The sequence below is a fragment of the Manacus candei genome, unplaced genomic scaffold (genome assembly GCF_025592945.1).
Source record: "Manacus candei isolate 608988 ecotype Guabito, Panama unplaced genomic scaffold, ASM2559294v1 h1tg000047l, whole genome shotgun sequence".
Taxonomy (NCBI): Eukaryota; Metazoa; Chordata; class Aves; order Passeriformes; family Pipridae; genus Manacus; species Manacus candei.
This window is the reverse complement of record NW_026138095.1, coordinates 5,939,502-5,956,116: the sequence shown is the minus strand read 5'-3', so window position 1 is coordinate 5,956,116 and position 16,615 is coordinate 5,939,502. Positions and strand designations below refer to the sequence as shown.

Below are 16,615 nucleotides of genomic sequence, written 5' to 3'. Positions count from 1 at the left end.
AAAAGAGATATAAATACATTCATTTTTAAACATTTTAATTTAAAGTCACAGGAAAACCATTCAGTGTGTGTCCTGGGGTTTCTTTAAACAGGGAAAGAAGATTAAAATACTAATCTCCACCAATTTCCCTGTGCAGCAGCAAAAATGAGCGTGGCTCAAAGGACTGACCTATGAGAAAAGATTAGGAGCAGCTAAATTTGTATAGCTTGGCTAAGCAACAACCATGAGGGACATGCTGGGAGGGTGCAAAACCAGAGAAAAGGGAGTATTATTTGCAAAGACAACAGAGTTAGGGGATGAAAATTAAAGAAAGGTCAGGCAGAATGGTAGAGAAATGTCCTCTAAGACTCTGGCATGTGTCTTAACCAATGAAAGCCATGATACTCTGAGCATATAAGTACAGGGATGAACTAGATGCTGGTGTGGGGATCGCTGGGTGCCACCAGTGACTTCAAGCACTTCTATTCTTGAGTTTCCAAAGCAAATCACCTTTAGAAAAGTGACAGCTCAGCTCATACTATAAATCATTTCTTCTCAAGCTCAGCATCCAGCAGCCACCGATCAGTTCTTAAAATCTTGAGCAAAAAATAAACCACAAGGAACAATCCTGCGCTCCGAGGGAATGGACAAGCTAATCTAATACATCTTTGTCATCTCTGGTTTCCATGACAGTTGCATAATCAGACATTTATGTAAGTAGAGGTTTCCTCCTTAAATAGCAGCCTATGATCTCATCTGCACCTACGGTATAACCCATTTGAATGGAAATGATGTGCCAGTCATGTGTACAACTAATTTTTTAATGCTTCTCGCTTATTTTTATTTATTTGTTGTGGCAAATCCGCCTGGAGAGTACTGCTCACACATGACTAACTCTCCTCGTTGTGGTCTTCTCGTGGTCCAGAAATAACCATGGTCCCCAGGTCCAATGAATGGCTGGGCTCCACATTTGCTCAACGATTCAGAATGAAAAGTGAAGTGCAGCACCTAAGCCTGCTGCCTTCATAGAATCACAGGATGGTTTGGGTTGAAAGGGACCTTGAAGACCATCTAGTTCCCACCCCCTGCCATGGGCAGTGACACCTGCCACTATCCCAGGTTGCTCCAAGCCCCATCCAACCTGGCCTTGAACACTTCCAGGGATGGGGCAGCCACAGCTTCTCTGAGCAACCTGTGCCAGGGCCTCACCACCCTCACAGGGTAGAATTTCTTCCTTGTATCTAATCTAAGCCTGTCCTCTGTCAGTTTGAAGCCATTTCCCCTTGTCCTGTCACTCCAGGCCCTTGTCCAAAGGCATTCTCCAGCTCTCTGGCACTGGAAGGGGCTCTGAGTTCTCCCTGGAGCCTTCTCTTCTCCAGGCTGAACACTCCCAACTCTCTCAGGTGCTCCAGCCCTGATCATCTCTGTGGCCTCCTCTGGACCTGCTCCAGCAGGTCCATGTCCTCCTTACACTGGGAGACCCCAGAGCTGGACACAGCACTGCAGGTCTGAGGGGTCTCACAAGAGCAGAGCACAGAGGAGCAGAATCACCTTCCTCGACCTGCTGGTGACACTTCCTCTGATTGGCTTTTGGGGCTACCAGTGCACATTTTAGGTCATGTCCAGCCTCTCATCAGCAAAACCCCCGAGTCCTCCTTGGCAGGGCTGCTCCCACAGCAGCTCTCTTCAAGCAGCTCTAACCTGCAGGGGTTACCAGCCACCCTCTGACACTGTTTCAGGTTTGCCAGGAGGTTGAGATTTCCCCACTGTATCCTTTCTGCAAGGGGCTGGAGCGAGGAGCACAGTGGGAGAGCTCCAGGGATTTGTCTTGACCAATTTGGGCTTTTCCTCCTCTCAAGGCAGGAGGAAATCACCCAGGGCATCTCTGCTCCTGAAGGCTCCTCTGAGCTTATGCCTCTGCAGAGTATCATAAAGCAGTGCCAAAAATACAGATCCTTTCCCCTATGCCACATTAATTGAAATGAAGAGAAGCAGCCCCAGTCCGTGAAATCTCACTCCTACTCCCATCTAAGTTCGTGTAATAAGAGTGAAAGGCAAGCAAAAGTAACTGCAGTTAAATCTGCATGCAAAAAAACCCCAAAAAACATCTAAAAATCCCCGGCTACCTGGAAGGAGTGGCTTTTATCTAAAGACTGCAGACATCAGCAGTCTGGGGAGCTGATCCCAGTAGGCAAATAGTTCTTAATATGGATGTTCTGGGGTATCAGACACTCTTCAAAACCTGTTCAGAAGCCGTGTCCAGTGAGTTGATCCTGAAATGTAAGTGGTCCTATTTAAACCATCCTCTTAGTGCTTTTTTGCATCACTCTGCATCAACCAGTGCACACAAAAATATCCTCCCAGTAGAGTAAAACAGGCAAGAACAGAAATCTAATCTGATCTGCCAGCCTTTGCAGCCTCAAATTTGCAGGACTCTTGCCAGCCTTTGGATGTTGCAGTGCCTCCTCTCAAAGATCCCACTATTAGAACAACACAAAGTATATTATGGACTATTGTTCCCAACGTCAAACAATCAGCAGAAATATCTCCGCTGGCTCCTCAGCCTAATCTCCCTTCTCCCACTGAAGCTGATTTAGCGACAAAGACAGAGAAAAATAGGGTGGATTGGGGTTTGCAAGTGATTGTCAATTGGATTTTGTGAGCCCAGCGGTGTCTCGGAGCAGACTCCACTTTCCCCTGAGCCCCCTGCGGCTCCTGTTAGCCTCCATAACTGCTTCTAATTTTGGCCAGGACATTTGCCCAGATTTTTGGAGAGGTGCTGGTGGTGATGGGGGGTGGGGGGGCTTCTTTCCCTTGTGCAGAGCAGCTCCCACCTCCATGCAGCAAACCTGGGCTGTGTAATGGCTTAATTACAGGGAGCAGTCCTGCTCCTACAGCCGGGCTCTGACGCACGTTACGTAACTGGGTTGTTAATGCTTTTTATATGTTGGCGGAACTGAAATTAAAAGAGGAAATTATTCTCCTGATGCTCAACTCTAATCCCCATCTGTCTGTGTTTTTACTTTTCTGCACTTGCAAAGCTCCCTGATCAAAAGGTCTTGAATAGATTCCAGATTTCCAATTTAGTTTGCTTATGCAACCCAAAATATTATGGCAGTCTTTCCTGGGGGCGATTAAGCATATATTTTCAGTTCCTCCAATTCTCTGTGTTCCAAGAGTGCTAAAAATGGCATAAAGCTTTAGCTCATTCCATACTGTTAACACCACAAACAACTTTTTTTTTTTTTTAAGACTTTTAAAAAAGATAGGAATAGCCAAGAGCTTTGCAAGGAAGGAAAATAGTCTGAAAGAAAAATAAATGGGATTTGTTAAATGTCCCCTATGCCTTGGCAAAACCAAGCAGGGAGTCTCTACTGATGGAGCTGTGCAGCCAAGGCAAACAACGGGGGACCAGCCAAGGAGACAAGGAGGGAGTCTTCAACCAGGGCAGATCCCTGAATCCAAAAACCTCAAGAGCTCTTTGGATATAGACTTTCACTTTGTCCTGTCCAAAGGATGAGCTTCAGCTGGACAGCTGAGAATAGATCTGATCTTTCTTGAGGTACTGGGATCATTCCCACCTGAAAATTGCCACAATTATTTTTTTTTTTAATCCATTTGCTCTTCTTTCCCAGTCCTTCCTCTGGTGCTAGAACTATGGGATCATCAGATGGTTTAATTGGAGGGAATTACAAGGCTCCTTAAGTTGGAAAGTGTAGCTTTTATTCAGAGCACCAGCAAATGAACCCAAAGTGTTGTGTTTCATCATCTCTTTGGTTTCCAAGAGCAGGATGGGAGCTGGCACCACACTCACCTGGATCCCATGTGAGCATGATGCTGGCACACAGGAGTGGGGAATGGAGAGGATGCTTGAGACCACTGGTGTTGGGTGCACTGCTCTTAAAGAAGGTTTTTTATTTTAAATACAGAAGGAAAGTTTATATTTACCCACAGCTGATGGGCACCTGCTCACATGGGTGATGGAATACCTAGCTACACACAGGATGGTGTCACCCCTTCTGACCACTGAAGGGCAGCTGTGGAATGCTGGAATCATAGTGCAAGCCTGGATCAAAAGTCTGAATGGCACTTTTTCCAAATTTGGATTAGGGAAACTGCAATTTAAGGCAGTTGCTGAATCCCAGAAAATACTGATTTCTGGCTCAGTCAAGGCTTGCAGCCTTTCTACTTTCCAGGATAATTTGATTTGAGAGTCCAAGTGCTGTCAATCTCCCAGGTTTCAGAGCAACTCAGCACAGGAGATGCCCAGGAACCAAACAGGTGATCCTGGGGGAAGCCCTGCTGATCCCAACCTGCCTGGTTTTGCTGGACTCAGCATCAGACCATCACTGCTGTTTTGACAAAGTGCCAAACTCTACCCTGAACATCTCCAGCCTGAGCTTCCCTCCAGCAAGCTCCAGTCTTAAACACACCAACACACTTGAATCCTTAGAGCAGAAGGGGTGTTGGAGAAACCCCCACCACAGCTGGCACATCCAGCAAATAGAACAGGGCTCCATGTACTCAGCCAAGTGGCTTCAGTCAAATCACACAAGCCATTTATCATCTGTATTTCAGCAACACCCACAGGCTTCAGGCAGGGACCTGCACTCTGCCTGTACAACAACATCCAAATATAGAGCAAGACGACAGCACAACCACAAAGCTTCACTCAGAAAGCATCGCTCCCTTCCCTGCCCTGGCAATAGTCCCTCCAGCCCCAAACTGGGGAGGAGCTGCTCTTGCTTTTGCCAGAAAGCATATTATAAGGAACAGCATATTATAAGGAATTTTTTTAATGTTTTTAGCAGTGCGACAGAGCCACCAGTTCCAGCAAGGCAGGAGGGTAATCATCTGCCAGAGCTGCTCAGGTTCCAGGTTTGGGGAGTATTTAAGCATATGCTAAAATTCCCTTGTCTCTGGTTAGAGCAAAGCACGTGTTTAAATGCTTTGCTGAGCAGAGGTGGACTTAAGGACATACCTTGCTTTAGGCATGTGCTTAACTACTTTGTAAAATTAAACTGAAGATAATCAAGTGCTTTTGCTGAATCAGGCCCAAGTGCTCTGCAAACCCCCATCCTCTTAAGCAACACAGCTTTCAGCAGCATTTAATTTGAGAACACGCTCAGAAAATACCATTAAAAAAATGTTAAAGAGCCAGGAGCCTTTAGAGAGTGGAAATAAATAACTAAAAAGATATCTGAGGAAATCATTAAACTGCACAAACCAGCACTGGGCTTTAAAAAAAGAAACTTTGCCTTGTGCTAGTTCAGCATTTGCACATAGATGAGAGATGCTTCAGCTGCAGGGACCCAATTTGTGATGGATTTTTTCCCCCAGCTCATGCTACCAATGCTGCCACCGGGTCAGACAGGTTCAGCCTCACGTGTTTGCCCTTCAGTCCAGCCCCAAAGAGGGCTATTTTGCAGAGCAGGATGGGAGGAGACCTGCTGGTAACAGATATGTCCAGTGTGTGCCCCTGGGGCAGGGGGTTCCATCTGGGAGAGGTCCCTGATCAAATGTTGCTGCTCTCAGTGGAGAGCACCCCATGTATAAATAACCCCAGATTCCCTTACTCCGTGACCTTCATGTCTCAGCCCTGCCAAACCAGCTCTGTGCAAATCCACACTTATCACAGTCACACCTCCATCCCAGACAGGCCTCCCTGTGGGTTTTGGGCTCCCATCCCAGCTCGGGGTGATGGTGATGCCCCCTCCATAGGGAATCATCCCCAGATGAGCACAGCTCAGCTGGATTCACCACTTTGGGGTGGTTGGGCAGGAGATGGGGTGTCCAGGAGTGTTCTCGTGGAAAAGGTTTGATAAATGGGTTTGCACATTCTCAGATGTCTTAATACAAAATAGCAAAGTTTAGGTAGAGTTTACATTAAATGGAGCTGTGCCTTGCAAACCTTTACCTTTTTTTTTTTTTTTTTAATGTGTCTCTTGACTACTAAACTGTCTGCAGATAAAATTGTTGGAGCTCATATAACACAGAGATCGTGCCCTCTCCCCCACCCCAGACTTTCATCAAGAGGAGATTTCCTGGTTAGTCTGAGTCTAGCAAATCTAAGACTGGACTGGCAGCATTTCAAGTCAACTTGGGCTGATTTGGAGCTTGGATACATAAACTCAGTGACCCCAAAGAGAAGGAAACGTGGCTGTTCCTGTGTTGGTCTGAACCTAAAGCACGTTGCTGACTCGAAGCTTCAGAGCAAACTCACCCTGAATGTGCACCCAAGGCACCCAGGTGAGCAGGGCATCCCAAAAAACAACCCCCCAGCCAAACACCTGCCTTATTATCACACCTGTCTGATCACACACACAGACTTATTATTATTTATGATCCATGCAACTTTCCTCAAAAATAAAATGTCATTTCTTTAGGAGAGTGGCATTTCCTATTAACTGTAATAGCCCAAATAAACCTCAAGTGCCAGCACAGCTGATCTGGGCTTTTTCCTTGCCATAAAGCCATAAAGTGTCTATAACCAGTTGTTTTCCTTAAAATCTGATCTTGAAATTTTGTCAACAATTAAAAAGAATGACAAACAATTCCTTCCTGAGCAATTTCGTATAAATATTTAAAGGCTTTAAAAAAAATAAATCAGAGTCACCAATGGCATTGCTGAAGCTCACAGTGCACTGCTGCCCCATTGCTGGAATAGTATAAATCTGTAATTTTTCTCTTTTTTTTTTATGTTGGGTTTTTTTTTATTTTTGCACAGGTGCTTGGGGAGATGCAGAATTTTAGGTTTGCTTGATGCCAGCGTTCCCAGCTCTGGCTTTAAAATTCCCAGAAGCACAAGCTGTTGCAGAAGACAAGTGAAAGGGAGCCCTGAGGTGCCACATTCCAACACTCCATGTTGTTGATCTCTCCCTGGTTGTCTCCATGAGCAGCAGAGCAAAGGCTCAAGTGTATTTTCACATTTGCCACTGCAGGAAAACCCTGTTTTGAAATCTCAGTGGTGTCTCATGGAAAAGCTTTTGAGAAATGTGCTGGTTGGAGACAGCCCTGCTTATTTTGGGATCACTAGACACATCCTTTCACTACAGGACAAGGGTAAGGAAAGGGTCACTACAGTGACCCTTTCACTACAGGACAAGGGCTCCAACATCAGGTCTCAGGTGATCATTGTCCCTTCAGCACCCAAATAAATAATAAATGTGCTGGGTAACAACCTTCTGAGCACATGGAAAAGTGAAATAGCCAAAAAATGACCTTGAGAAGTTCATGGAGTTTTGGGTTTGTGCCTTCAGCCCCAGGCTGTCAGGGACACCGGGGTCAGGTCACACACCCTTCAGTGGGGCTGAAGTTGAACCCTCACCCTCAAGACAGGAGGAAAGGCAGATGCCAGTGTTTTCTCTCCCTGTCAGCACTTCTTAAAGGCTGAAAAGCTTCACTTTGGTTTTAAAAAGCTTCTTTCAGCACTGCCAATGCCCAGGGACTTTTTTAAATTTAAAAAATAAATAAATAATTACATTATATCTTTTAAAATTCAGGGCAGAAATTCTTGCCCTGCGTTTGAAATCCTCATTCAGGCAATAATCCCTTGTTGAGGGAATAATATGCACTTTTTCTTAAAATTGTTTTTATTTGATGTCCAATTTCTTTTTAATTTTTTATTTTTAATTGAGTGCTCTAAGCACACCACACTTTTCAGATGCTGTTTGTTCACAGCCAGGGCTTTAGGGCTGGGCCTGTTTGAGAAACCAGAGCATTTGGGTGAAGTCTGGGTTACTCACTGTTTGTTTGGACAAGCAGGTATTTTGCAATTCTTCATAAGGCTGAAGCTGTGTTTTCGCCGTGAAAGAAACACCAACTGCATCTGGGCAAATTCCAGTGGGATTTTAAGCTCAAACTCATCTTCATGTGGCTCTGAATTTCCTTATAATACACAAAACCTTGAATCCTGGTACCACTGAGCTGCTGCTGGATAAGGAGCAGCCGGGGGGTCTGAATGGACCAGCAATGTCAAAGCTGTTCTAAATAGCGACACTGCTCATGCTGTTTGGGATCTCAGAGGGAATCCCAGCTCATCCCAAAAATATTTCCACTGCTCACTTGTCCTCACCACCCCGGGAGATCTGGCAGGTCCAGAGGGGTTTGTGCTGGTGCCAAGGTGGAGGGAGCTCAGCACAGAGATACCTGCCCAGGGATCGGGTGTCAGGCAGGGATAGTTAGGAAAATATTGTCACTTTATTTTCCCCCCCAGGTAAATAATGACTGATCTACTAAACTGGAAGCTGTGACCATGCTCGCTGGTTCAACTGTTTCAGTTTTAAAACAACACCATAAATATTACCATAAAACCAGACAAACAAACCCAAAAATGGAATCCGAACCACTGTGCAGCATAACTCTCACTTTAGGGCTTTTTCATTATTATTAAAAACTGCAAAATAGTGACATCTCAAGTCAGACTGTGACTGCTGGAAATACCATGCAACTGCATTTCAGGTAATTTTAAAATGCTTCCTAAAAACAATATATAGGATACCGAAGCAAGCTATGAAACTTCCCATCAAAAAACTTCCTTTGTTTTCCCTTTTGACCTTGGTAACAGCACTTTTAACCTGTCCCAAAAGCTCAATGAGGACAAACCCAGCTGCCAATGTGCCTCAGGCATCTCTGCATTTCCCAGGAGGGGTAACCACATCACATCCCCCCAGGGACCTGCCTCGGGAATGCTCTGTTTGAAACAGAACCCTAAAGTCGTGCAACCCCTCGGATAAATATAGTTGTGTAAAGACAGTTTATTCCTCTGCAAGAGCAAGCGAAGTTGCAGCTGCCCTGGGGACTTTTCACGGGTTTCAGCTCTGGATCAGTCCTGTGTATCAAGTTGGATGGAGCAGCCCTTCAGTGCTCAGGTAAAATCTGTTATTTCCCACAGGAAAACCACTGATCCCTCTAGAAGAATGTGATCTGCTTCGTACACACCTTCTGTATCACTAGAAACCATCACAGCTGGACGTGCAATGTGTGTCACCACTTGTGATACAGACCCTCCCATGCAGATAAAAAAAATTCCACACTGCCCTTCCCTGCTGCAAAATAAATATGTTGCTACAAGCATCTCTTTTCCCCCCCCTCCATCCCCATTGCCATTTGCACACAAGGGTTAGCAAGAACAGCTAATACGGAAGAACAACAATCTGTTCCCTTCCTTTCTTCTGGAATTAATTTCCAGTGAATTGGGGGTTTAAATTGCTTGATAGGAAAGACTAAAAGAAGTACGTCTTCAGGATGGCCTGGGTGCAATCTAATGGTATTGTAAATCTATCAAAAACAACATAAACTGTCATTTGTATTTTTCTGTGTTCACAGGAAAAAAAAATATATACTAAGATAAACCAAACCATTCTCTTTGAACTTTCCCTTTGTTTGAGTTAAACACTCTGGAAGCCAGCAAGTTAATCACACTGTAAAACCCATCAGGTTTGCAAGCTTAGATTATTTCTTTTAATGAGCAAGTGTTCCTTGTGATAACTTGAATTATACTTTCTGAATGGTGGGAAAATACACAATTATGTCACATCCCCCCAACCTAAACACACTATTCAGGAAACACAATTAAAAATAAAAAACGAATAATTCTTTTTCTTTGCTTCTCTACTGGAGAACTTCAGTTGGGGATTAAAAATCCTTTTGAAATGTTGCTTTTTAATGATGTTGCTCCTGTTCATGTTTCTTTTACGGCATTTTCTGAATTGTTTGCAGCATTTGGATCTGATTTCTTAACTTGGAAAATGTATGTTTTCCCCTTTTAAAGTAGGGCTGTATCTTAAAACCCCTTCTGGTTTGATGTTATGAAGTAGGTGCTCTTGACATTGCACCTTGTGGTGCAATTAATAATTTTCTTGCATTTCCAAGGAAAATTGCTATTTTTGATGCAGTAAATCACTCCTTTCCACTGACTGGCAAGTCTTGGGTGGGCTGGAGGTCACTCCTGCCTGCACAGTCTGAGCCCCAGCACCCCAAAACCTGCTTCACATCACCCGGGCCAGAGCAGCGAGTCCAACCTCTTCCCGTTCCTTTAACCCCCTGCCTTTATTTTGTACCCTTCAGGCCATCTCCTACGGAATTTTTTACCCCATAAGATCCTCAGCAAGATGCACACACAAACTGATAATTGGCAACTGGGTTTGACTGGGACTGTGGGAAACAGCAGAGCATCTTTCCGTGGAGCTCCCCGCCCTGCAGGAGCAGCTTTGTTCAGCTTTGAACCTCTCAGATTAAACTTTCCAGCAAAAATTTATTTTGATGGGGATTTTTCCTGTTGCAACAAAAAAGCCATGCCAGCTTCGGAAAAAGCCAACCCGCTCCAAATCGGAGGAGAGGAGAGAGGGAAAAAAAAAAAAAAAAGTGCAAATTGCAAAACATGGCAAGTTTTTCTGGATGGAACGAGCCCAGATGGATTCTCCCGTTGCCTTTGCCAGAAGGAGGAGTGACTCAGAGCGCTCGTGTGTGTTTCGTGGTGAGGGCTCTGCACCCTGCCACAGCCCCAGGGACGGGACTGGGACGGGACAGTGAAAACAACCTCAAAAGGGACCAAAGAACAGACCCCAAACATCAAAGCTGAAGGACAAGTGTAGCGTTTGCCGCTCATTGGGAACCGCTGCTTTCCCCCTCCCCGCCCCTCCCCAGAAATCGGCTCCTCGTTTCCTTAGTAACCCCTCTTGGTAGAAGTAAACGCACCTGAGCGTAGCTTAGCAATGGGAATTTTCTACACACGTTGCTGCATCCCTTTCCACCCACTCCCAGCGTCTCCATGAGCATCCGTGTCAGCCCCGCCGCACGCGGCGCACGGGCTGGGCGCCGCAGGAGGAGGCGCGCTTGGAGAACGAGGAGCCCCTGAAAAACCAAAGCCTTGGCAAGGAGCAAAAATAAACCCTCACCAGTCACTTTCTTGCAAACGTTGCTCCCAAGGGGATGGGAGAAATTGTACGCCGGGATGTACACGCATGAGGCTGCCTACGCTGCCGTGTGGGAAGGGCTTTAATAGGGAGCCCAGAAAGAGCCTGAACGTAGGAGGGGAAAAGAGCAGATGTTAGCAGTGCCTTTTTGTTTTCCTGGATGGCATGGCAAGGGAGGGAAGATGGAAAGAAAAGCTCCCCTTCTGCAGAAATAGAAGCTGAAATGGGTAAGGCTTTTTCCTCTTGTCCAGGCTGGACTCAGAGGTGTTTGCAACAGCAAAAAAAAAAGCATCAATGAGATGAGGACTGGGCCTGGCACTGACCATCCTGGAGTGCCACAAACAGAAAGAGCCTTGGTGTGAGACACCAAACTTGGAAATGACTCTTCACTGTGCTCATGGAGGCTGAAGCAGGTCCCCTTCACCCTCCCACAGGGACTCTGGAGCTGGAGACACTCACAGGCTACCGGGGCCATCTCCTATCAGGAACCTGCTGTGAGGTTTCTGAATATACCACTGGTTCCAGTTCCACTACAAAAACTTTAGTGACTTTCCAAAGAATCATCTCTCTCCCCAGAATAGCTGTGTGGGATGCAAGTACATGTAATTTGACGTGTAACACTCCAGGCAGGAGAGGGCTGGATAATTCACCACATCAGACATGCACGTTCTGTTGCAGGGCCATATTATTGCCTTTAACACCTTGAATTTTTTGCCAGGCTGTTGGATAACCTCCAATGCAGATTCCAGGCGGACAACAGTGCCTGGGGACCCACCAAGCACACAAACCCTGCTCCTCCTGTGAGCAGAGGGGTTCCTTCTTGGGAGAAAGGACTCTCAGGTCAGATGCAAAGCGCAAAATTAGGGCAGAAGAGGAACGAGCTGTGATGGTGGGAGCACAGGACTGGAGCTTAGGAGGGCCAAATGTTGTCTGGACTTGCCACAAATACCCTCTGTTATTTAGTTTGCACTGTAGTACCTTTTAGAAGTCCTGAACTTAACCCCTGGCACTGCACTGCTCAGAAAATGCCTGCTTGGAAGATTTTTGACTCAATTATTTCACAGAGTTTGTTTTTCTGTGCCCCTGTAACTTGGAGGAGGGCTGGGGCTGCATAAATCCTGCAGGACTGCCCGGGCTCTGTGTGCAGAGGCCGTTTCAGTGTCCAACTAACTGCTCTGGATGTGTTTTTATATATAGTTTTGTTCACTGGCAGAGGCTGCACAGGCTGCTCGTCCCATGGCAGGGCACAGAGACAGGGGCCCTTTAAACCCTGCATGAATGAGGCTCTCATAAATTCCATATTTGAGAAACGCTGGCTGTATCCTTCGGTCATAAAAAGAAATTAAAGCTGCATATAACATTCAGTACCCTATAATCCCACTGCACAGCCTTGTGCCTGCATAAATCAGCCTCTCATGAATATTGCACTGTACCTGCAACTGCCTGACCCGGGGGTTTAAAAAGGATAAATCAGAGGGAAACAAAGCGACAGTCACGTAAAGGCTGCGCAAACAGCACCTGCTTTCTGAGAGCCTGAAAGGTCACCAGAAGCAACCCGAGAAGAGCACAGATTTCAGGGACCCAGTTGAAGCTGGAAAAGGAGGAGAGAGCGGGTATTTTTCCTCCTCTCTTGCCACAGCGAAGTAAGACCAGGAACACAGAGCAAATCCTCTGGCAGGAGTTTCGTGGTCACGGAGAGGGACAAGCTGTGGGACACCCCGAGGGTGGTGAGGAGCAAGGAAGAAAAGCTATTTTATAAACCTGGAAGGGGAAGGAGGGCCTGAGCTTCAACAGTGAAGTGCTTTTGCACCAGAAATAACTCACAAAAATTTAGGATTTCAAATTCTGTCTCGGTTAAAGGAAATGATCCCCTCCGCTTTTTTTTTTTTTTTTAATCTGAAAACTTTAAAGAAGGAAAAAATCTATCTTGTCCAGCTCCAAAACAGAGAGCAGGAATAGCTTCTATTAACAACTTCCCCAGAGACCTAGAAAACACATCACAGTGCTCAGGGGGTGTTTTTTTGTTGCAGAAATCTTCAGTCAGAGGCAACAAAAAATTCAGCCAAGACATCCCCTTTTGTCCCCTCCACCTTCCCCAGTTTATTTGCAGCCCAGCTGGTTATTCCTCCTGGGATTTGTGCACAGGAACAGCACAAAGACAGGTAAGGAACAGTGAAAAGCACAGTGTAAATGCATTTTCTCTGGAAGGATCAGAGACCATGGACCAAGATTGTCACTCTCTGGTATCTTACTAGCTTTGCAAGTTAACTGCTCTAACTCAATTCCCCTACTTGGTAATAGTAAAGTATTTCAAACTCCTTGGTGTCCACCAAGCACCCTAGAAGCCACCTGAGGTTTGACCTGCAGGATTTTACATGGTGGTTTGCAGACTTGCTGCCACCTTCCCCCCCCAAACTGGGGATTTTTTTTCTTGAACAGCAGCACCTCCCTTTCAGCTCCTCAGTTCTACTCACACCAGCCAGAAACACAACACACCTTGTGCCCCCCATTCCTGTGTTTCAAAATCCTGCATCTTTAAAACTCTAAGCAAAGGTTTGTGTTGTAGCCACCAAACACTGTTAAAGGGTATTGAATGCTTCTTCCACTGCCATTAATTGTGTGAAGAGAAAACAGGCTCCACTGCTGTCATATCACATCAAAATAATTAGCTTGACTATAAATAGCTCAGCTTACTCACTTTTTTCTTTTCCTCTTTTTTAAGGTCAAGGCTGCAGCCAAAAGGAGTAGCAGCACATCCCAGAGGAGCATCCCTCTCTTCTGCTTGGATTCAGGCAAAACAGCAAGAGGAGGAGTGCACCTGTAATCAATGATCCCAAGGCCACACAATTACATCACAATTAGAGAAATAATTAGTCCCATTTAGGTAGGAAGAGGGGGAAAAGAGTGTTAGCAAGCCCACATCTATGCAAATTTACCTTAGCTTAATTAATGAGCATTTTCAAACCAATTTTAGCTAAACTGTCTTTGTTTTCATTGGATGATGCTTCTGTATCGACTTGGATTATTCTTTAATCACTTCAGCATTAAGTAGAGCTTCTACACGAGAAAAGCAAGTAGAACAAGCTGTGACACCAAGGCATTTTCTTCACCTTAATTAAGGTGTTTCAAAGCCCAAGCTGTAGGAGCCTTGCCCTTGCATTTGCTGCAGCTGACCCCATCCCCTCTGTCCCTCCTTAGAGGTTATATCCTGAATATCCAGGCACTCTGGATGGCACTATATCAAGATACTACGAAAAGGAATAAGAATAAGCAGTTGTAGCAATGCTGAGCACACTGCAGGTTCCTTTACTCTGCTCCTGGATGTATACAGTAAACATTGCTTAAGAGAGCTGTGTACTGCTTCACCAAAACAGCAGCCACACTGTGACCCTTCCCCTTTCCTGGTGGATTAGCTTTGCCATCATTTTGGAATTGACACCATGTTCCAGCAATAAATATCATCAGTAGCCAGCAGATCAAATCTACACTAGAGGCATACATTTTATAGTTGCATTAATCAGAAGTCTCTGAATTTCTATAAAGGTGCTCTAACACAGCTGTTTGTGTGAGATTATTGTTATCCCTTGGGAACATTCCCCCCTGATGCTTATGAATGCACTTAGGTATTAAACTCCTTTTGGGTGATGTTTATTTAGTGCAATGCACAGTCTCAGTTCCAGACCAAGGGCTGCATAGTGGTGCATTTAGATCCATCTCTATCCACTGCATGAAACCTAAAAGACTGCTTTTCTTCCTTCCTAACTTCCCAACTCCTTGCAACACCATCAATCACAGGAGCCGCCCTCCCCATGCTCGCTCAGGGCCTCGCTGCAGCAGGGGGGCACTGGACTCTTTCTGTTCAAAGCAGAAGATATTCTGCAATTGTTGAGTTTCCACGGGAGCCAGTGGGAGTTAAACACCCAGCCTGAAAAATGTATTTGCGCTCAGGCAGGTCTGGCAGGTCTTCAAGTGGATCCTGACCTGCTCGCAGATATTTTTTGCTGCCCGGTCTCACGTGCAACCATATTTTCCAGGTACACTTATCTGCCTGTCATGCACAATGATGTATAACCCTGAAGAAAGCAAAGCAGGTGATTACCTTTCCCCAGTCAAGTGCAGTGGAAAGGTCAGATTTAATATGAAGCTGAGGGGCGATGAAATGGCACAGAAGATGTACAGAAGCAGTGTAGCCACGCCGGAGGGGGAGCGGGTCTGCCCGTCCCAGCGGAACACCCGGCAGCACAGACACGCCATTCATCTCCACACAGGCTCCTTATTGCTCCCCGCTCTCACATTTGGGACATGGCTCCACTTCCATGGGAGATATATTTTTGGGAAGATGCAAATCAGGCAGGTGAATCATTTCCAGCCTTCAGCCCCCCCTGAGCCCCCTCTCCTGTGAGCACCCCCCACCCCAGTCCTGCCACGGCTGCTCAGGCACTGATATCCAGCACCCACCCAGCTCCTGGAGTCCCCCTAAAGGAGGGGAATGGGGTTCTGCTGGGATTGTTCCACAGTTTTATTCTGGAAAAGATGTTTTTCCTCAGTGTCTCCCTTCCATGGCCGGCCACGTGTTGTATGCACAGTCCTACAGTCACTTATTTTTAATTCTTGAGTGTGGCTGGGCTCTTACAAAATCAGCAGATTGTTCACCTGGATGGAAACAAATGCACGATGCAGCAATTTCCTGCATTCAGAGCAATATAGCAGCTTTCCATGCCCTAAATGCAACCAGGTATTTCACAACCACTATATCTAAATTAGATTTTGCCATGTTCATTTTTTTCTCCAAGTCTTTCCTAAAACCCACAGCAGATTCCAAGCAGAAATTCTGACCACTCACTAGGGCTCGAGCCTCAGATCCAAAGCACTCAGGCTGAAGATTCAAAATCAGCCACAGAACACAGAATAGCCTTTTAAAATAGTTTCACAGTTGAAACAAGCTCCTGCTTTTACTCTCCTGCCTCATTTTTTGAGTTCAGGATTCAAAGTCCCTTTCTGCACTCAGGTCCAGGCAGATCCACCCTTTGGATCTGGGTAAATGCCTTGAAGGTTATGGTTAAGACATCAAACTTGGAAGTGGTTATTCTTAAAGCTGAGAAAGGAAAGTTCCTGGCAGTCTCTATGATAGGTTGATAAGAAATAATGGAGAATTGTTTCATTTAAACACAAAGAACAATTCAGTCATAGCATGACTCGTGATAGAGACTCTATGAAAGTTATCAGATCAAAGTCTGCATGCTAAATCTTTTGAATATTGAAGAGAAATGTAACAATTTACTGTCCGTGGTGAAGCCTGGGCTTCCTGGAAGCACATCCTGCCTTGCTGCTGCTCCATGTTCCCCGTTTCTGCCACTGCCTTTCAAATGAGTGCCATGAATCACAGCCTAATAGCCATGTTTTAAAGAACTACTTATTTCCTAGGAAGTCAGATCAATCCCACTTAAAAGTGAACTCTGTGAATGTGCCAGATATGTAGAAGAATAAATCTCAAACCCAGTAGTGATCTGCTTCCTTTATCTACAGATACCCGGTGTGATCCAGACACCAGCACTCCCAGCATCTCCTGTGGGCCCAGAGCATGCAGCTCATGAGGGAAACTTTCAAGGGAAAACAAAAAATTATATGTAGAATCAAAAATATATTAAAAAACCCCACTAACAGCTAATTCTGTCAAGTCAAAAAATCAGTGTATGGTCTCAGCTATCACCTATACCTTT

The 16,615-nt window shown here is 45.5% G+C and overlaps 1 long non-coding RNA gene across 5 annotated transcripts in view; it reads right to left on the bottom strand.

The window, feature by feature from the left end:
* The window catches only part of LOC127475627 (uncharacterized), a 33,933-nt gene extending 25,946 nt beyond the window's left edge, over positions 1 to 7,987 (bottom strand). For 2 of the 5 annotated variants that reach the window (XR_007906258.1, XR_007906260.1), the window contains exon 1: positions 7,725 to 7,987. This is a non-coding gene — a long non-coding RNA (uncharacterized LOC127475627). Of the gene's footprint in view, positions 1 to 2,105; positions 2,253 to 7,724 lie in introns of all 5 variants that reach the window. The other 3 variants (XR_007906257.1, XR_007906256.1, XR_007906259.1) reach the window with 2 other exon arrangements.
* Positions 7,988 to 16,615: the final 8,628 nt, after the last annotated feature.